This window comes from Pteronotus mesoamericanus, unplaced genomic scaffold, assembly GCF_021234165.1.
Source record: "Pteronotus mesoamericanus isolate MK-2021 breed Mesoamerican mustached bat unplaced genomic scaffold, CSHL_Meso_final contig_182, whole genome shotgun sequence".
Taxonomy (NCBI): Eukaryota; Metazoa; Chordata; class Mammalia; order Chiroptera; family Mormoopidae; genus Pteronotus; species Pteronotus mesoamericanus.
Genome location: NW_026555078.1, coordinates 16,442,095 through 16,459,420, shown reverse-complemented (window position 1 = coordinate 16,459,420; position 17,326 = coordinate 16,442,095). Strand labels below are relative to the sequence as shown.

General features: G+C 49.5%; 1 protein-coding gene across 2 annotated transcripts in view; it reads left to right on the top strand.

Annotated features, from left to right (window-relative positions):
- The window catches only part of ESRRB (estrogen related receptor beta), a 99,909-nt gene that overhangs the window by 67,213 nt on the left and 15,370 nt on the right, over positions 1-17,326 (top strand). The window lies entirely within an intron of this gene.

Sequence of the window (17,326 nt, the reverse complement as noted above, 5' to 3'; positions counted from 1 at the left end):
CCCCTGCATTTTAAGGGTGACAAATATTTAGTTCCTTAGAGGTCGGAGAGAGAGGACTCTCCTGCCCTCAGTCACACAGCTGGTTTGAGAAGGGCTGGGCCCAGAGCCTGGGGCTTCCCATGTCTGTCCCCCACGGATAGGTCAGGAAGGGGGCGGCTTCAAAACCTAGGCCACCTGCCCCCTGGACTATGAGCTAAAGAGCAGGGAAGGGAGAGGGAGAGATGCAAAAGTGGGGACTGCCACTCGAAATCCCTGGACCATCTTGTACTAAAGAACCTCTTTTAGGTACCACTGCTGGGAAGAGAGCAGGGGTCCTACCCAGTGGCCCCCCAGAAGGGGAATGATGAGGGGCTTTATTAATGGGAGAAAAGTGGGTGGGAAGTGCACAAATGATCAGCAACTGCAGCCGATGTACCCAGCCAGCCAGTTAAGAGAAGTGAGCTGGATGCTCCGCGCCCCGGGATGATGGGGTGAGGGTGCTGGGAGGCACAGGCCTGAGGGAAACGCAGCCTCAGGCAGGGCAGCCGTGCCACGTGGGGGCCAGCCTTGACCAACCCCTGCTGTAAATAGCCCTGTGGTTGGTCCAGGATGGACGTAGGACACGGAGCGGAGCACAGGATGGCTTCTGATTAGGGTGGCGACCCAGGTCATCCGAGGCTCTTGGCAAGAGTGGGCAGGGAAACCTCCAGGAGTCCAGCCTGGAGGAGGAAGGGACAGCCCCCATAATGCTCCCCTCTCCCGTGCCATCCCTGGTGCTGGCAGTTCTAAATCCAAAGGGGGAAAGATGCCACAAAGGCTCCCAGCGTGGACAAAGCAGAGCGCCTCCATTTAGTTTCCGACCGCACTACAGAGCCGTGGTGCGATCCTGGGATCTGAAGCTCCACGGGGACCGGCCCTCTTAGGAGGCACGGGCCTCATTGAGGAGCCTGGGTCCCTGCCAGGTAGGGGCTCTTGGCAGCTGCCCTGGCTCCTGCTTTTGTTTGGGTGTCCCCCCTTCATGTGCAGCAGCTCAGGCCCCTGGGACCAGCGCGGGCTCCCCGCCTCCCTGTCTTTGCTCTGGCTCTGACCTGCCTGTGAACAGCAGACTCCAGCCTTCTCTGGGGCTGTGCCTCTCTTTAAGATTTTACTGTGGGCCTCAGGCCTGGGAGGGGGTATGGGACTGAGGTTCTGGGTTTTGGGGGGAACTGAGGAAGAGAAGAATGGATGCCAGCCTCCCCTTCCTCCCCGTCTCCTCTACGCAGCTGAACGCTGGTCCCCTCTCCTATGCAGCAGCTCTGGAGGCCTTTTACAGGTTCCCTTTCTTAAGTAGAGTAACCCAAGAGACTGCCGCATGATTCAGGGGTTCAGCAACTGCAGGGGAAGAGGTCAGGCATGGCGCCTGTTGGCTTAGCCTCTACCTAGAGGCTGCTGTTGGCTCTGGAGTCAATGAAGGTTCAATGTGGGCGATGTCCAGGGGTCTGTCTTGCTTTAAGCAAACCCATATATAAAATCTGTATTTGTGGTGGGGGTGGGGGAGAGTGATTATTCTTTTTATAAAGAACTGAATATCAAACCTGCAGTGGTGAAGAGTTGTATCCTCCTGTGGGCTCTGGGGGATTCTTATTGTGGATTCTTACACTCCCGGGTCTCTGTTTCCCCACCTGTAGAGCACAGGTGTTGAAACAGGTTCTCCATCAGGAGGTCCAGGTGGGGACCACATGGGACAACTCCTTGATGAAATCCACCATGCAATTGCTTTAAGATGTCAGCTTTCTGGGCGTGCTGTAATAGTATTTGATTACAAGACAATCTCCTTTGCGCTCAACTTTTCAGTGGCCCACCCACTGTGTGGACTCACTGGCGGGAAACTTAGAGGTGGCATCTGTCTTGGGTTGGCCCCCTGTCTGGGGTCTAAAACCAGGAGGAGGGTTCCCCTAGGAAGCTGTGGAGGAACTCTCCCCTCTTAGGTGGGCTTCGCAGCCTGGCTAGGGTGTGGGCTGACAACCTGTAAGCCAGTAGGACCTGGAAAATATGTGTCGCATTTCACAGGCGCCCCTGCCCCACCCCGCCCAAATTTCTAGTCCATCTCGGGAGTTGCAGCAACTCTCCCTAGATAACGTGGCCCTGCAAACTCCTCCTCACCTCACTTCACCTCCCTCAAGCCACCAGCCTCCCCGTCCCACTCCATTCCCTCCTCCCCCCAGCCCCTGCCTGCCTTTCCCCAAGTGTTTTCTAAAAGATATTTGATTTCAGTGAAAGCTAGGCTGACATCCATGCAATACGCTCTCCCTCTCTTTGTGCTCGTTGGGAAGGTGGAGGGCTCCTCTGGGGATTCTGGGTAATTGGGTTAGTGGCCAGCTCATGTCAGGAAATTAAAAGGAGGCCCCGATCAGGTTCCCACTGCATGGGATTTAATGGCTTTGTATTTATAGAGTGTTCTGCCTCTAACCTATGCCAGAAATACCACTTTTCTGGCCCTTTGAATGAGGAAAGAGGATGAGAGATGGCTTACCTTTAAAAACTCTTTATCTTCTCTGAAATACATTGGTGTTCTAAAACAAACCAACTTCCCTGCACTTTAGAGAATAGCTTTGAACTAGAGCCTGGGAACTCTGATGTATGTTTGTACCACCCAGACCACTTTCTATCCGGCATGCACACACAGAGGCAAACACATGTACACACGCACCCGTATGTCAGATGGCTCACAAGGTCATTCCATGTGGCCTGAAGCCCCTGGGCCACTCAGGCATGGTGACCTGGTGACCTCTGTCTAGGAAAGCGTTAGTGGAAAGAAGTGTAGGAGGTGATCCTAACTGTGCTGAGTCCTTATTACTGCTCATCCAGGGCTTTCAGTGTTTCAGAGCATTGCTAACAGGTTTGGTGGTCACAGAGACCCAGCAAAACCCCAGCCTCACCACGTCTCAGCCCCCAGGCGATTTGCTTAAGCCTTTTGAGGCCTCCCTTTCCTCCTCTGTAAAGTGGGAATCATAATAGTGGCCATTTTCATCTTGCTCCCACTCTACAGGGAAAGCCCTTGCAGTTGTACAACAAAGTAGGATCTGGCCATGGATTTGAGATAAATACTCTGCATCAAGTTATAAAATTGGGCTTCCTCTACGATCCAGGAGGCACTTTGAATCTCCCATAGCCTTTCTCCCCACAACTGGAACGATGACCTTGCTTCACATTTTCCTGAAAAAATAGAAACAGTCAAATGGGGAATTCCTTACCCTTCCGCTATTGAATCCATAAACCTGCCTGCTTGTTTTCTCCATCCACTCCCGTTAGAGACAGCTCTGCTCCTATCAAAAGCCATCTACCCACCTTGCTCTGAATCACTCTTCTTTATCGAGGACTTCACTCCTCTAGCATCATCTCTGCTTCTAGTATCATCAAATTCTTCCTCACTACTAGCTCATCGGCACACTAACGTATGTTTGCTCTCCCATCATAAAAACAAAATGACAATGCACAACTGTATTTTGACTCTTTATCTCCATCCAGCTACTGCTACCTTACTCGGCTCCCTCTCTAAGCAAAACTTCCCCAAAAGAGTTATACTATACACCCACTATATCTGGTTCCTCACCCATCCACTAAAAACAAAAACAAAAACAAAAAAAACAAAACCAGCAACAATAACAAACAAAAATACTTCCTTACAAAGTAAACATTAAGAATCCAGAAAAGTATTTATAGTACTGCATATTATATTAGAGTAAGGCTAAGCTTCTTTTTGAGATAGAGAGATTCCTTCCCCTCCCCCTCCAAAAAAACAAAACAAAACAAAACAAAAACTAAAACAAAAACCCCAGAAGCTTAAGCAGGATAGAAATTTAGTTCTATCTCATCTCTCACACCAAGATAGTCAAAGGTGTTCCAGGATCAATTGGCAGCTTGGCCATCCTTAGCAAGTGGCTTCCATTTGTGGACCCAGTCCTCCAGAATCAGAGGAAGGAAAGCCTATGCAAGGTCATTTGAAGGGCAGGGCCCAGGAGTGGCTTTTGGCCCTTTTATTCCAATCCATTGGTGGAAACTGGTCACACAACCATACAGCTCTGCAAGGAATTCTGGGAATTGTAGTCATTAGCTAGGATACCATGTGCCAGTAAAAATTCTTGACATGGAAGGGGGACATATTTAGAGGACAACCATTGTTATTTGCCAAAAATATATGTGAAGTATGAAGAATACTGATACTTTCCATCCAGAGTAAGAAAAAGAAAATTATCCTTACTTTTGAGGTTCTCTCTGTGTTCTTCCTCATTTTCATTACCCTCAGAGGTAACCATTATATTGATTTTGTATTATTTTCCCTTTATGTTCTTTATAGTGTTATCACATGTTGGTATCTAATGATTGCCTTTTAGTTTTAAATACACATTCTTTTACTTCTTGATATTTTAGTCAATATTTCTGAGATGAATGCTTCTTGTTGCATGGTACAACATATTATTCATTTATTTTCATTTCTGGATTACAGAAGTTAATTGGATAGTAAATATTTTAGGTTCTGTGGGCCAAAGAATCTCTGTCTTAACTACTTAACTGTGATGATGTGACAGCAGCCACAGACAATATGTAAACGAACGAGCAGGACAACATTCTGTTAAAACAGGCAGAGGGCTGGGTTTGGCTCACAGACCGTAGTTGGCAAACTCCTGCTATACAGTATCATTGTATGAATTTAGTGGGGTTTATTTAGGCTTTCTACTGCTGGTGGACATTTGGGCTTCTGGGTTTTTGCTAATTATGAATAGTTCTGTGCATGCTTCTTGTTGTACATATGTAAAGATTACAGGCCAGATATGTACATCTTCAGATTTAAGAAATGATGTTAAACTCATTTTGATTTGGCTAGACTGATTTTATACCTGTGTTCAAGTGTTCTGCTTGCTCCATATCCTCACCAGTTTTAAATTTTTATTAGTGCGTGTAAAATAGCGTGTTCCTACTGCTTTGATATGTATTTTCGCAACTATAAGAAGAGACTATTTTACATATTTATTAACCACTTGGGATTCCTTTTCTATGAGGTGCTTGTCTGAGTCTTTCCCTATTTTTCCAGGGTTTTTTTTTTTTATCATTGGTTGTAGAAATCTTGATATATTATGTTCATTTTGTTAGTTATTTTTCAGTGATTGGTGCTGTAAAAACCTCATTTGTCACTTCCTTCTCTTTATGGAGTCCTTTGATGAACAGAAGTTAGTAATTTTAATGAATTGAATTTATCCATCTTTTCCTTTGTGGCTTGGACTTTTATGTCATTAAAAAAACCTTCTTCTCACCTGCTCCTCTAAAGGTGTTTCCTTTATCCACCTTACCCATTTAGGTCTCTGATCCTGCTGGAGTTGAGTTTTGAGTCAGCTTCACCCCTGACCACATCCTGAGCCTGCCCTCCATAGCCCCTGAGTTGCCAGACCAGGTGCTTCTCTGGCTTCCACTTACTCAGCCTCAGCAATGTCCCAGACAGCTGGCCGGTTCCCCTCCTCATACCCCTTGTCTCTTTACCTCTCTGACACCCTGCTTGCGTTACCTCTCTGACCATGCATTTTGGTCTTCTTTGCAAACTCTTCCTCTTTCCTCTTGACCTTTATATTTTGGTGGTGTTCCAGACATGGAACCAGGAGCTCTCCTTCTCCTACGCCCTGCAGGTGATCTCTTCTAGATCCAAGACTAAACATGAGATGATCCTCAATCTTAGACTTCCAGTTCCAACCCCTTCCCTGCCTTTAAGACTCCAGAATCTAACTGCCCTACTTGCGCCACCACTTGAGTCCCTTACAAAGCATCACAGATTCAACACGTCTAGAGAGGAACTCTAGATTTTTCCTACCCCTCCCTCTACCACCCTCAGATTTCCCCATTTCTGGAATGGCATTCCTTTATGACCATTGCTCAAGCAAAGCCTAGAAGACATCCTGGACTCCTCCGGAGTTGATGTCCAAAACCTATTTCAGAGCTACCTACATATCTGCATCCCTATGACCATGACCCTGGTCCAGGGGAGCAAGAGTTTCCAAACTGGACTCTGATTTCACTCTTGGTCCTATTAATCTAACTTCCACAGCAGCTAGGGTGGACTTTGGGAACACTAATATGATTCTGTCGCTTTGCTTTACAATTATTCAGCGACATTCTATCACACTTATAATAAAATCTAAACACTTTACCCTGGTCTTCAAGATCCTGCCTGATCTCGTCCCTCCCCACCCCTTCAGCACCATCTTGGGCCATTCTTTTCCTGACCCTCACTCCTACTCACTCTGCTGCAGCTGCACTAGCTTCCTTTAGAGTCTCAGGAATGATAGATCTTAGGATCTTCAGGCTGTTTCCTCTGCCTTGAATGCTCTCCCTGTGGCCGGCTCCTCATTCTCCAGCCTCAACTCGCACGTCATCTCAGAAAGGCCCTTCTTCCCATCACATTGCTTTGTACCGTATCCCATTGTGCACTTCCTCTGAATTTCTCCCAGTCTGTAATGATCTTATTTATTCTTTTGTTTGTGTGTGTGCTTGTTCACTCTGACAGCCTCTTACCCAATTGTTCTTGATTTAGGAACTCACAAATTCTTTAGTAAATCCAGGGAAACTCTACCATAAATCATACACAAGTAGTGACACATGAAATTTTGCTGACAATTTAGGAGCTTCCCAGAATCCCTGAAGCCCACCTAAGAGTTTCCTGAAGCCAGATTGGGACCGGTTGTCACAGGATCAGACTTTTAGAGATAGAAAGGACCCAGAGAACCATCCAGACTCCAGAATGGCAAAGTGCCATGTGTTGGACTGTCAGCTCTAGGGGCGTGGCTGCCTAGAGTGCATGATTCAAAGGCTTCTTTGGCTGCGTGTTGGATCAGTAGGCAAGTATCGCGATTGATTAGCAATGTCTGCCACCGACTGGGAAACGGAGGGCAGTGGCATGGCAGACAACTATTTGCCTGGTCTGAGCTGGTGCATCTGAGTTTAAGTGGTTTGCTCAGGGCCACACAGTGAGTAAACAACAAAGCTGGGTGGAATCTAGTCTCCTGGGTTATGCAACAGTTCCTTCTCAGAAGCCTACTTCAACTCAATGTAGTTGGCTTGACTGGTAGCAAAGCACATAGCCCTTCCTCAAAGGGGGAAAAAGAGGAAGGGGAGGCCTGACTAACATAATTTTTCCTCAGAGGGTATGTGGTTCTAGGGACATTTGGCAGCTGGGAATGTAGCCATAGCACAGACTTGCCAAAATGTCCTTGGGGATATGGTCCCCTGGGCAAGAAGGGTCCCCAGGAGAGAGCAGCACGAGGTTGACACTTCTCTCATAGGCAGGAGGCCAGGGGCTTGTCCCTCAGTGCCATTGCACTCTCTCTGGAGCAGCTGGCACATGCCCGGGGTATTAGATGGCATGTGTGTTTCTCCACCTCTCGGCTTTCATTGGGTCCGGTGTGAGGCACCATTCACCATGATGGTATGGCAGCAGGGTAAGAGGCAGCCCCAAATAACTGCCCCCTCCGAGGTCACAAGGTGAGCTCACCTGTCACCCAGAAATCCCCGCAGGACAGGTGGCTGAGGGTGGTCCCACATACGCGAGGGATGTGGGCGAGTGGTTAGGGCGTTCTACTGGGGTGCCTATCAGCCTGCCCACATGACCCATGGCCTCTGGGCCCTTGGGAGCCCAGGGTACACACATCACACTTGGGTGGTTTTCTCCTCTTCCCAGAGATAGGTCAGCTATCATTTGGTAGAACATAGAGGCAAAGAGTCAACCACCAAGACCCCTGGGAAGAACATGAGCCAGATAAAAGTACTGGGAAAAACCCCCAAAAAGGTTTGGCTCAGTGCTCCCTGGACCTGGCAGATAATCAGAATCATTAGAGAAGCTTTGGAAAATTATCCGTTCCTGGACATCACCCCAGAGCTGCTGACACGGGGAAGTCCTCAAAGCCTGTTTAGCTCAAAGGCTCTCCAGGGCATTCTATGATTCTACAGGAAGGGTGCCCTTAAGTTCAAGGCAAAGGAGATGGGACAGGGGGACCAAGGTTCAGACCCTCCCTCTGACATTTCTGGGCTGTGTGACCGTGAGCAAGTCGCCCGACCTTGCCGAGCCTCCATTTTCATGTGGAAACATAATGACCTAGTCTACCTCCCTGAACCCTGTTGTGCAGATCAAAGGAGATACAGAAATAGCCTTGTAAACTGGGAAGCATTGCATTCACCGGAGCCTGCTTCATCATTAATATGCCAAGGACGTTCATTTTGAGGGAGAGGAGTGGGATCTCTGGGTAAGGGGAAGGGAAGGGTCTTGACCATGAAAACTTTGCAATGTCAGGCGGGATCCTGCCCGTCGACGGGGACGGCAGCTCCGCAGAGGTGGCAGGAGAAGGACGGGGGCTCCGAGGTCTTGCCTGAGCCTCCCCTGGGGGAGGAGAGACGTGACAGGGGCAGCGCCGGGCTGGCTCTGGGCCAGGGGCAGGGCCACACGTTTCATAGCTGCGGCCGGTTATTTTTAGTGCCTGGGCATAAATGAAAGAAACTTAAACTGCCCCCCACTGCCGCCGCCCCTGCGCACTCGGTTATTTTTACTTCGGAAAGACTGGGCTCTCCTCCAGTTTAGGAAGGGAAACCGAGAAGGTGGGGGGTGGCGCCGGGGGAGAATCAGGAATTATTTTACTTCCATTAAGAAAAAAGTCAGAAGCCTGATCTTAGCAAGTCAGCAAGCGGACATCTGACCCACGACGTGGCGGCCGCCTGCTCTGGTTTTGCTCTGCCGGGCGCGCGGTGGGTTGGAGAGGTCAGCAGATTGGGGGTCGGGGTTAGGGTCGGGGGTGCGGGCCGTGGAGAGCCTCGCCCCTCCCTCCTTGGAGGAGCCCCCGCCCTGCGGGCGGTCTGCAGCTTCTGGGCGGTCTGCAGCTTCTGCCCCGTGCTGGAAGCTGGGAAGCCGATCGGACACTGCAGGCTGGGGGACCGCAGCCCGGGGGTAGGCTGGGGGAGGGTTTGGGGGCCTCATGGCTAGTCGCAGCGAGGGCAGAGCCCGGTCCTGGGGCTGGACAGAGGCGGCCGCTCCGCCCCCGTGGCAGCTCAGGAGAGTGCCTGTGTCCGAGCTCCGTGCCCCTGGGCACGACCTCTCTGCACCTCAGTTTCCTGGGGGCTTTGTTGAACACGTCTGACCTGAGCAGCTGTAACCAAGGAGATCCGACTGTCTCTCCCCCCGGGGAAAAAAGTTGGCCCTTCAAGCCAGGCCGCATCCCCTTCAGTCGGCAGGGGAAAGGAAAGGAACTCCTATTAAGGGCCTACTAGGCACCAAGCACTTTGGTACGTTTCACACATTTATAGTGTTTAATTACACTAACCTGAGCAAGGTGAAATGTTTTTTAAAAATCTTTTAACAGCTTTATTGAGACAAAATTCACCCATTTCAAGTGTACCAATCAATGGTTTTAGGTATAGTACATTTTAATGTTTTTATATGATAGCAAAATATATACAACAAAATCCCCCTTTCATAAACCATTTTTAAGTGTACAATTAAGTGACATTAAGTACATTCATAATGTGCTTTGTAACTATCACCACTACCTACTTCCAGAACTTTCTCATCATCACGAACAGGTACTCTGTACTTGTTACGTAATAACCCCCTTCTCCTCCTCCTCCAACCCCTGACAACCATCAATCAATCTACTTTCCCCTCTATTCCAGATATTTCTTATAAGTGAAATCCTACAATGTCCCTTTATTTCATGTCTGGCTTATTTCACTTAGTACAGTGTTTCCAAAGTCCATCCATGCTATGGCATGTATCAGAGCTGGATTCCCTTTTATGAGTGAATAAGATTCCATTGCCTGGGTAGTACCACTTTTTGTTTATCCTTTCATCTGTCAATAGGTAGGTGGGCTGCCTCACCCTTTGGTGAATAATGCTTCAATGAACATCTGCATACAAGTATCTGTTTGGGTTCCTGATTTCCATTCTTTTGGGTAGATACCTAGAAGTGGAATTGTTAGGTCATATGATAATTCTATGTAGCTTTTTGAGGAACCACTAACCCTGCACGACAGCTTAGTGTTTCAAAAATTTTAATTAGCCTTTTTATTAGAGACTCACATGAAGTTGTAAGAACAAATACAGAGAGAGAATAATGTGCCCTTTTCCCAGTTTCTCCCAATGGTAACATCTTGCAAAACTCTAGGATAGTATCACAGCAGACTAATTACTTAACTGTATCAATCAAGATGTAGAACAGTTTCAAGGGTGAAGTATTTTTAATATTAATAATATTAGCTAACATTTCTTTCGCACTTACTATGGGCTGTCTATAACATTTTAAGTGCTTTACACGTATTAACTCATTTAATCCTCACAACAATCCTACCAGGTAAGTACTATTACTATCTCCATTTTGCAGGTGCAGAAATTGAGGCACAGAGAGGTGAAGAAGTAGTAAGGGGTAGACCCCAAACCTAGTGCTTTTTTCTTTTCCTTAGAGGTGCAGGCATCTCTGGGCCTCCCCACAGTGGCTGCTCCCAAAATAAACACAGTCTCCAGGTAAGCAGAGGAAGCCACAGGCAGGCCCCTGGGTGTTCGCATCCAGGTTTTGTGAGGGAGCCTCCCAGCGTGGACGCGATACTCCCTCTGTTCACCTTGTCTTTCCCCCTGTTCCTTGCAAGGGTGTCCAAGGTCATCCCACCTCCCTGCTCTCTTGGTCAGGGCTGGGCAGGAACAGACGTGAGAGCTGTGGCTACATTTAGAGGTCAAAGTCTCAGCCACACAGTGGCCCAACGGGAAGGGACGGAAGTGGTAGGAGTTGGGAGTAAATACTCCATGTTCCCTGCTTCCTCATCTTCTGTGGTGTCTTGAGGAAGCACACCTCATTGGAAGCTGGAGGACAAGGGATCCCAGGGGACAGGGCAGGACAGACAAGGGTAGAGTGTGGCACTGGAGGAGCAAAGGAAGCAGAGCCCACCCACCAGCTCAGAAAGCTGTTCACGGGGAGCTGTCACTGGCTCTGCCAGTGTGCGTGCCACAGCAGGGTCTTCTGGAGATCACACACGTGTGGCTGGCAAACAGCCTCTGGGCAGGGTGGGCCCGCCGGCAGTGAGGGAGGCTGTTCTCGGCTGAGGCCACAGTGACCTCCATGTGCCGTCAAGCCCATCTCTCGGGGGTGGGGGGCGTTCAGACTGAATTCTGGGTGAACGGTGCCCCGTGAGGTGTGTTGTGGTCCTGCAGACCAGCAGAGGTCCCAGGGTCTCTCTGCTGCTTGTCTTCTAACATGAAGACTCCTGACACATGGAGAGATGGGGGCTGCCAGAGTGCTGGAGAGCCTGGGCTCTGGGGTCAGGCTCCATTCCTACCCCTGTGGCCTTGGTGAGTTCCTCAACCTCTCTGAGCCCCACTTTCCCCATATGTAAAATGGGGTAATGATCAAAGCTCCCTCATAGGGTTATTCTAGCCCCTAAGTGAAATAATATCCACACCATGCTCAGAGCACGGGCCGGCACCTGGTAGCAACTGGTCAGTAGACAGGAATGTGTGTTTATACTTGTGTCTACAAGATTTAGGAGGGTTATTCTGCTGCCAGGAAGGAGGACAACTCCTTATCCAGTCTTGGGCTCAACTAAAGGACTCGGTCTGCTCAGGTGCATGTATCCAGTGATTATCATTCTTTTTTGTGTTCAGGGAACACTAATGGATACTTAAATTTTTACCTGCACATGTTAAGAGATTAAACCATGTTGAACAGTCATTAAAACAAAGGATATGTTTATTATAGTATTTGGAGATTTGGTATACTTTACAGATGGGTATTATTAATGCTTGTTTAAATTCAGAAAGTATCAATAAGATGGTACAATCTAATAATCCCAGGCAGTAATTGTAGATTAATTAGTACTTTGACATGCTCCCTGAGCCTACTTTTTAGATATTTTGCTAATATAAGAATACAAACAATAAGGCGACTCATTTCATTTCAAGCTCAAGTCCCCCTTTTTTTCCAATTTGGTATTTGTAAGACTTAAGCATCCTAATTTAAAAGTAATTGCCCAATGTATCAGTGAAAATTGCTCTCTGCTGTGAGTTACAGAGAACTTGACTGCTATTGGCTTAAACACTGATAAATGAGATTGATTTCCCCACTAACAAGAAGTCTGGAGATCAGCAATTGCTGGCATTGCACAGGCTTCAAAAACATAGAAATCAGGGCTCTTTGGGTGTTCTTCATGCTGTCCTCACATGGCTGCCTCATGGTTGCAAGATGGTTGCCACAGCTCTCCACTTCACCTTCCAGGTCAGGGTAGGAGAAAGACAAAAACAGCCATATCACTGAGACAAACCTCTACCTCATTCCTAGAAATTTCTACCATAGACTTCCCTTAACATCCCATTGGCCAGAACCAGGTCACATGACCAGCCCGTGTTATTGGGGAAACTGGGAAACTGGGGAGCAGGATTGTTGGGACTTGCTAGGATAGCTCGTCTCTACTAACAAAATTGCAGTTCTGTTAGTATAGAAGAGGGGGAATGGAATGAAAATGGGGTAGACACCTAATAATGTCTGCCAGACCCAACTGTTAGAATTTGGTTACCCACTTCTAAAAGATTCATGATCCAACATCTTGCTCTCAGGTAAGAAACCAGTCCATATCTGTCAGGGAGGGGCTTATTCTTATTTACTAAAATTATGAGCAGCATACTCAAAATATAAACACACATTGGCTGATAATAAGGATAAACACAGTTGAGCAATGTCTGTTTAGGTAGAGAGCAGAGGAATTCAGACCTCTGTCCACTGTCTCTGCCCTTAAGCAGCTGACCGTTCTCAGTTCTTAACAGGTCACATCAATAAAGACAAATGCATAGAAGGCAGGGAGGGAGTTGGCCTGAAAACACTCTGCAAATGTAGAAAATAAGATGTGCTTGGCCATGCAAGGAGGGTGCCCAAGAAAGTTCAAGTCCATAAAAGGTGGTCTTGTGGAAGGGTATAGTCTTTGTGGATGGGATGAAGGATAGGAAATGATTCAGAGACAGAATTTAGCTCAATACGAGGAGGGAAGTTCATGAGCTTTGGGCTGCCTTAAGGGAGTGAATTTCTGGAAGCTGGGGGGGGGGGGGCAAATGGAAACCAGAGAAAAGACCAGACCCTGAGATCCTTCTGCTTCCTAAGTCTGCAGGGCTTCATTCCAGCTGGCACGCCATTTCACTCAGACTCGCTTGGGCTACAAAGATGAAGGAAAGCCCTTGCCCAGGAAGTTCCCACAGTCCACCAGGGAGATTGGCATTCGGTGTATTTACTGTGAAGAGCTGTTGTTTGGCTATAGTTACTGTAGTAGAGGATGAGCAAAAGGAGCCCAGGAAGGGTGTGGCCTGCTCTGCCAGCAGGAATGGCTTCTCAGGACATGATACATTCAGGACTGCATTGCCTCTGGGAGTAGTGTGGGCAGGAGAGTTAGGGCCACTTTCCTTAGGCGGGGGCCCATCTGCCCCAACTCCAGCCCATGGGAAGGGGGTCCCTGGGCGGGGAAGCATATGTTCCTGCTACAGGACCCTTTGACCTGAAGCGATCCTGCCTGTGGGACAGTGTGTAGGGGGAGGGAGAATCAGCAAATGGAGCCGGCCTGAGCCCTGTCCTCTAAGAGCCCAAGAACTGAAGATCGGATGGGAATAGAGGGACACAAGTGGGAGGTGGTGTGTGAAGCACCAGGTGAGTGCCAACGCACAGTGACCGGAGTGGCAGCCTCACCTGGCCCGCTGGAGCCCCTTTCCAATTTGCTGAGCATTTTCCTATTATCGTGGCATCTGACTGTTACGAAAGCCATATGAGGTGAGCAGAGTTGGTATTACTCTTGCCGCCTCCACTGTACCTGATGGTGGAACCAAGGCTGCAGAAGCCCTCCGGGACGTGAGGGGCCTGAGCCCTTGACCATCGCATCCCCTGGGCTGGGTGGGCTGGGCTTGCCAAAGGGAGAAGCAGAGAGGAAGCCAGGAGAGCAAACACATCTCATACCTCGTGTTGGTTTGTGCATAATCAAAGCCTGCAGTTTGTTTGTTTTTTAAACAAAATAACCTGGTAATTGATCCATTTATTGACTGGAGCCATTGACCACTGTGCTGTAAAGATCTAGAGGAAGAAATTTAGAGCAGAGTTGACACTTGCTGTGCCCTGGAAGGTGAGACCCCAGAATGGCAAACAGCGTGCATGTTGCCTCTTTTATTGGGCAATTACTAAATCTCTCTGAAAAAAAAAAATAGGTATAATAGAGATAAGATAGGGATAATAGCACCTGCTTTATAAACTGTGGATTAAATAGGGCAATGCATACCGAAAGTCCTTTGCAAATTAGGCTGTTCACATTATCATTATTAATGTGATTTTCCAGAGAGATGTACACTGTGCTGGGGAAGAAAAATAATAATGATGACAATGATAGCAATAGTGAGAATTTCTTAAGCACCTACTGCATACCGGGTGCCATGGCAGACCCTGGAGTACGACGGGGTCCCGGGCATAAGGGGCACTGAGTTGGTAGGGGAAGCCCAGTGTATCGGAGCCCGGGAAGAGGCACAGCCATTGCTGTGTTCATCAAGAGTTTTTGAACACTCACTAAGGGCAGGGTCTTGTATCAGGAGAGAGAACGTTCCAGAGGGAGGGAGCAACAGAGGTGGCAACTGCCCATTGCCTTGCCTGGCTAAGGGATAAGTGCATTTTTTTACTTTTTGTTGAGAAGTCTCCACTCTCATTGACAGCTGCCTGGGCAGGGCGGGATGGGTGGGAGGGGAGGATTCATGAGGCGGCCCTTCTAGAGAGAAAGTCAGTGAAGAGGGGAAGGGGCTCATCCTGGTCTCCGCAACCGACCCCTGCACATAGTAGGGGCTCAGGAAATGGGATTCTCGCCGTCCTTCATGCGTGAAGCTTGGCACTTTCACACTTGGTCTCCCCGGCTATCCAAGGGGAAGCAGAGCGTGACAGAGGGTTGGCTTCCCTGGGGTACGGGGGCGGTGGGAGGAGCTTTGTGGTTGTGTCACAGGATGGGGGCAGGAAAACGCTGCCAAACACAGAACTTTCCCCCAAAAGTCTTCAAGGGAGGACTCATGTGTTTGTGTGCCTGCTCCTTCCGGCCTCTCTGAGGGGCTGGGAGAGGTGAGGGGGCAAATGTGAGCTTAAGTCGTACCAGCTCGTGCATTTAGGTTTTGTGCCAGATAGGAGTCAGCTGTCCCCTTCAGGGTCCCAGGAACTGATGGAAGTTGACCGGCAGCCGCCTGTGCAGGATGCTGGAGTGCGGGGCTCCTCACGAGCTCGCGTGCATGCGTGTCACCTTGTTAAAATGCTGACTCTGATTCCTTGGGGGCCAGGCCTGAGATTTTTGCATTTTTAACGAGCTCATGGATGATGCTGATGCTGCTGGCTGTGGACCACGCTTTGAGAAGGAAGGCAGCCCTTGGTGCCCCACCCACATCTACTCAAGCCTTTATGGCGTGCTGACCTGCTGACCTGCCACCTTGTGACTGTAGCTCTGCCCAGGGCTTTCTCTGGCCACCAGAGCCAGCTCAGCCTGGACCTAGGAAATTCCAGTGGCTGTGGGAGAGGTGGCTAAATGCCCCAAGGCCCTAATCTGCGTCAAGGTAGCTGAGGCACGTTCTGCACTGTGTCCCAGGGTCCTCAGTGGCCCAGCAGCAGTAGCCTATTCAGCAGCACACTTCTTACCACCTATCTTCCTGAAATGCCCCCACCCCAAATCAACGGCCTGCCTGCGCATCCTTGTCTCGGGGTCTGCTCCTGGAGAACGCGCTACAGAGGTGGTCACTTGCAGCCCACTCTGACCCTTGAAGCAAGAGGGGAGCTCACTGGAAGCCTATCAGGAGGCCCGAGGACCACACTCAGGAGCCGGACGAGCACTAGGAGAAGCCCGGACAGCCCAGGCACAGGGGATACAGTGACCAGGAGAGTCTGACCCAGGGCTGCCCGCTCCCCTGCTCCCAAGGCCACTGCTACTGCCCTCACCCATCTTCACCCTCCATCTCTCTTGGCGCCATTTCATCCTGATTCAAAGCCATTGGCTCTGCCTGTGTCACCAGTCCAAGCTCCCATCTCCAGAGAGTGGAGAGAAGGAGGACCTGGGCCACTTTGATATCCATAGTGGGGAGTGGGCCAGGCGCTCCAGCGAGATTACCCACAATAGGAGAATTACCTTTAATTAGCATGCAGGGTGGGAAAGGAGGCTGCAGATGGAAATGCTGAGCAGAGACTGGCCCCCACGAAAGACAAGTTTCCTGGGCAGCCTGCTGGGCTTGGGGTGCTCACAGCCAGCCTCCTTGCCCTCCAGGAGGAGGCCGTGGTCTGAGCCCTTACCTGGAAGCACTTGGGATGGGCACCTCTCCCAGAAGCTCCTTTAGGGTCATTAGCATTCCAAGAGCAGGCCCCGCCCATTCTCTAAACCGCAATTTTACTGTCAATTGTTCTCAGGCTCCAGGAAAATTTTTCTACCCTGGACTAGAATATAGGAGCTGTACATCCTAACTGAGAAGCATCCAGAAAATCACCCCCGGCAGGAATGGATCTAAATCCTTCTGTTACGTTAGAATCATTACTGCCTTCCTCTTCCCTCTCTCCAAGGGAGCCCTGGGCTGATAGGACTTGCCAGTAACTGCCTGCCAGGAGGCTGAAAGAAGCTAGAACCAGCAGGAGGAAGTCCTGGGGGAAGAGACGGCCCTGAGATCTTCCACTGATGGGGGCTCTGTGAGGGTAACCCATGCCTCTGCGGAAAGGCCCAGAAGTTGAGGTTAGCTGGTCACGTCGGAGGCTGAGGGGGCCACTGAGCTGTCTTCCTGTTACGACTCTGGCTCCCAGCCTTTTCCGTTTTGTCAAGGCCTGTTCCATGGCAGGGGAAGGAGAGCCATCCTGTTCTCTGTGTTAGTTTCTACTGTGGAGCCGATTTGATGGGTCTCTTCAGATCAGGCCACACAGGTTGGTGGCCAGCATGAGCTTGTGTGCTCTTGGATGAGGAGCCCACCCCACGTTCTGTCCACTCTGCTTGCTGGTGAGGGTATCAGATGGTACAATGTGTCTGTGTAGACAGCAGGAGCTGGGGGCAGGGCTGGTTTCTTGAAGGTGGTAGGGACCCTGTGACAATAGGGATCTCAAGGATTGAGCCTCACTCCTGGAAAGGGGTGTCAGTGTAGAGTGGCCACACTGCTTCTGCACCTGCTGCTGAGATACTTCTAGGCATTGATTTTCCGGATGTGGCCAGGCCCCCTGCATCCCCATCCTGTGGGGACTTTGTGTAGCTGACCAACTCTAGAACACTTTCCTAGAATCTCTGAGGGTGAGATCCAGAAATTGCCATTTGTAATGAGCGCCTACCTAGGTGC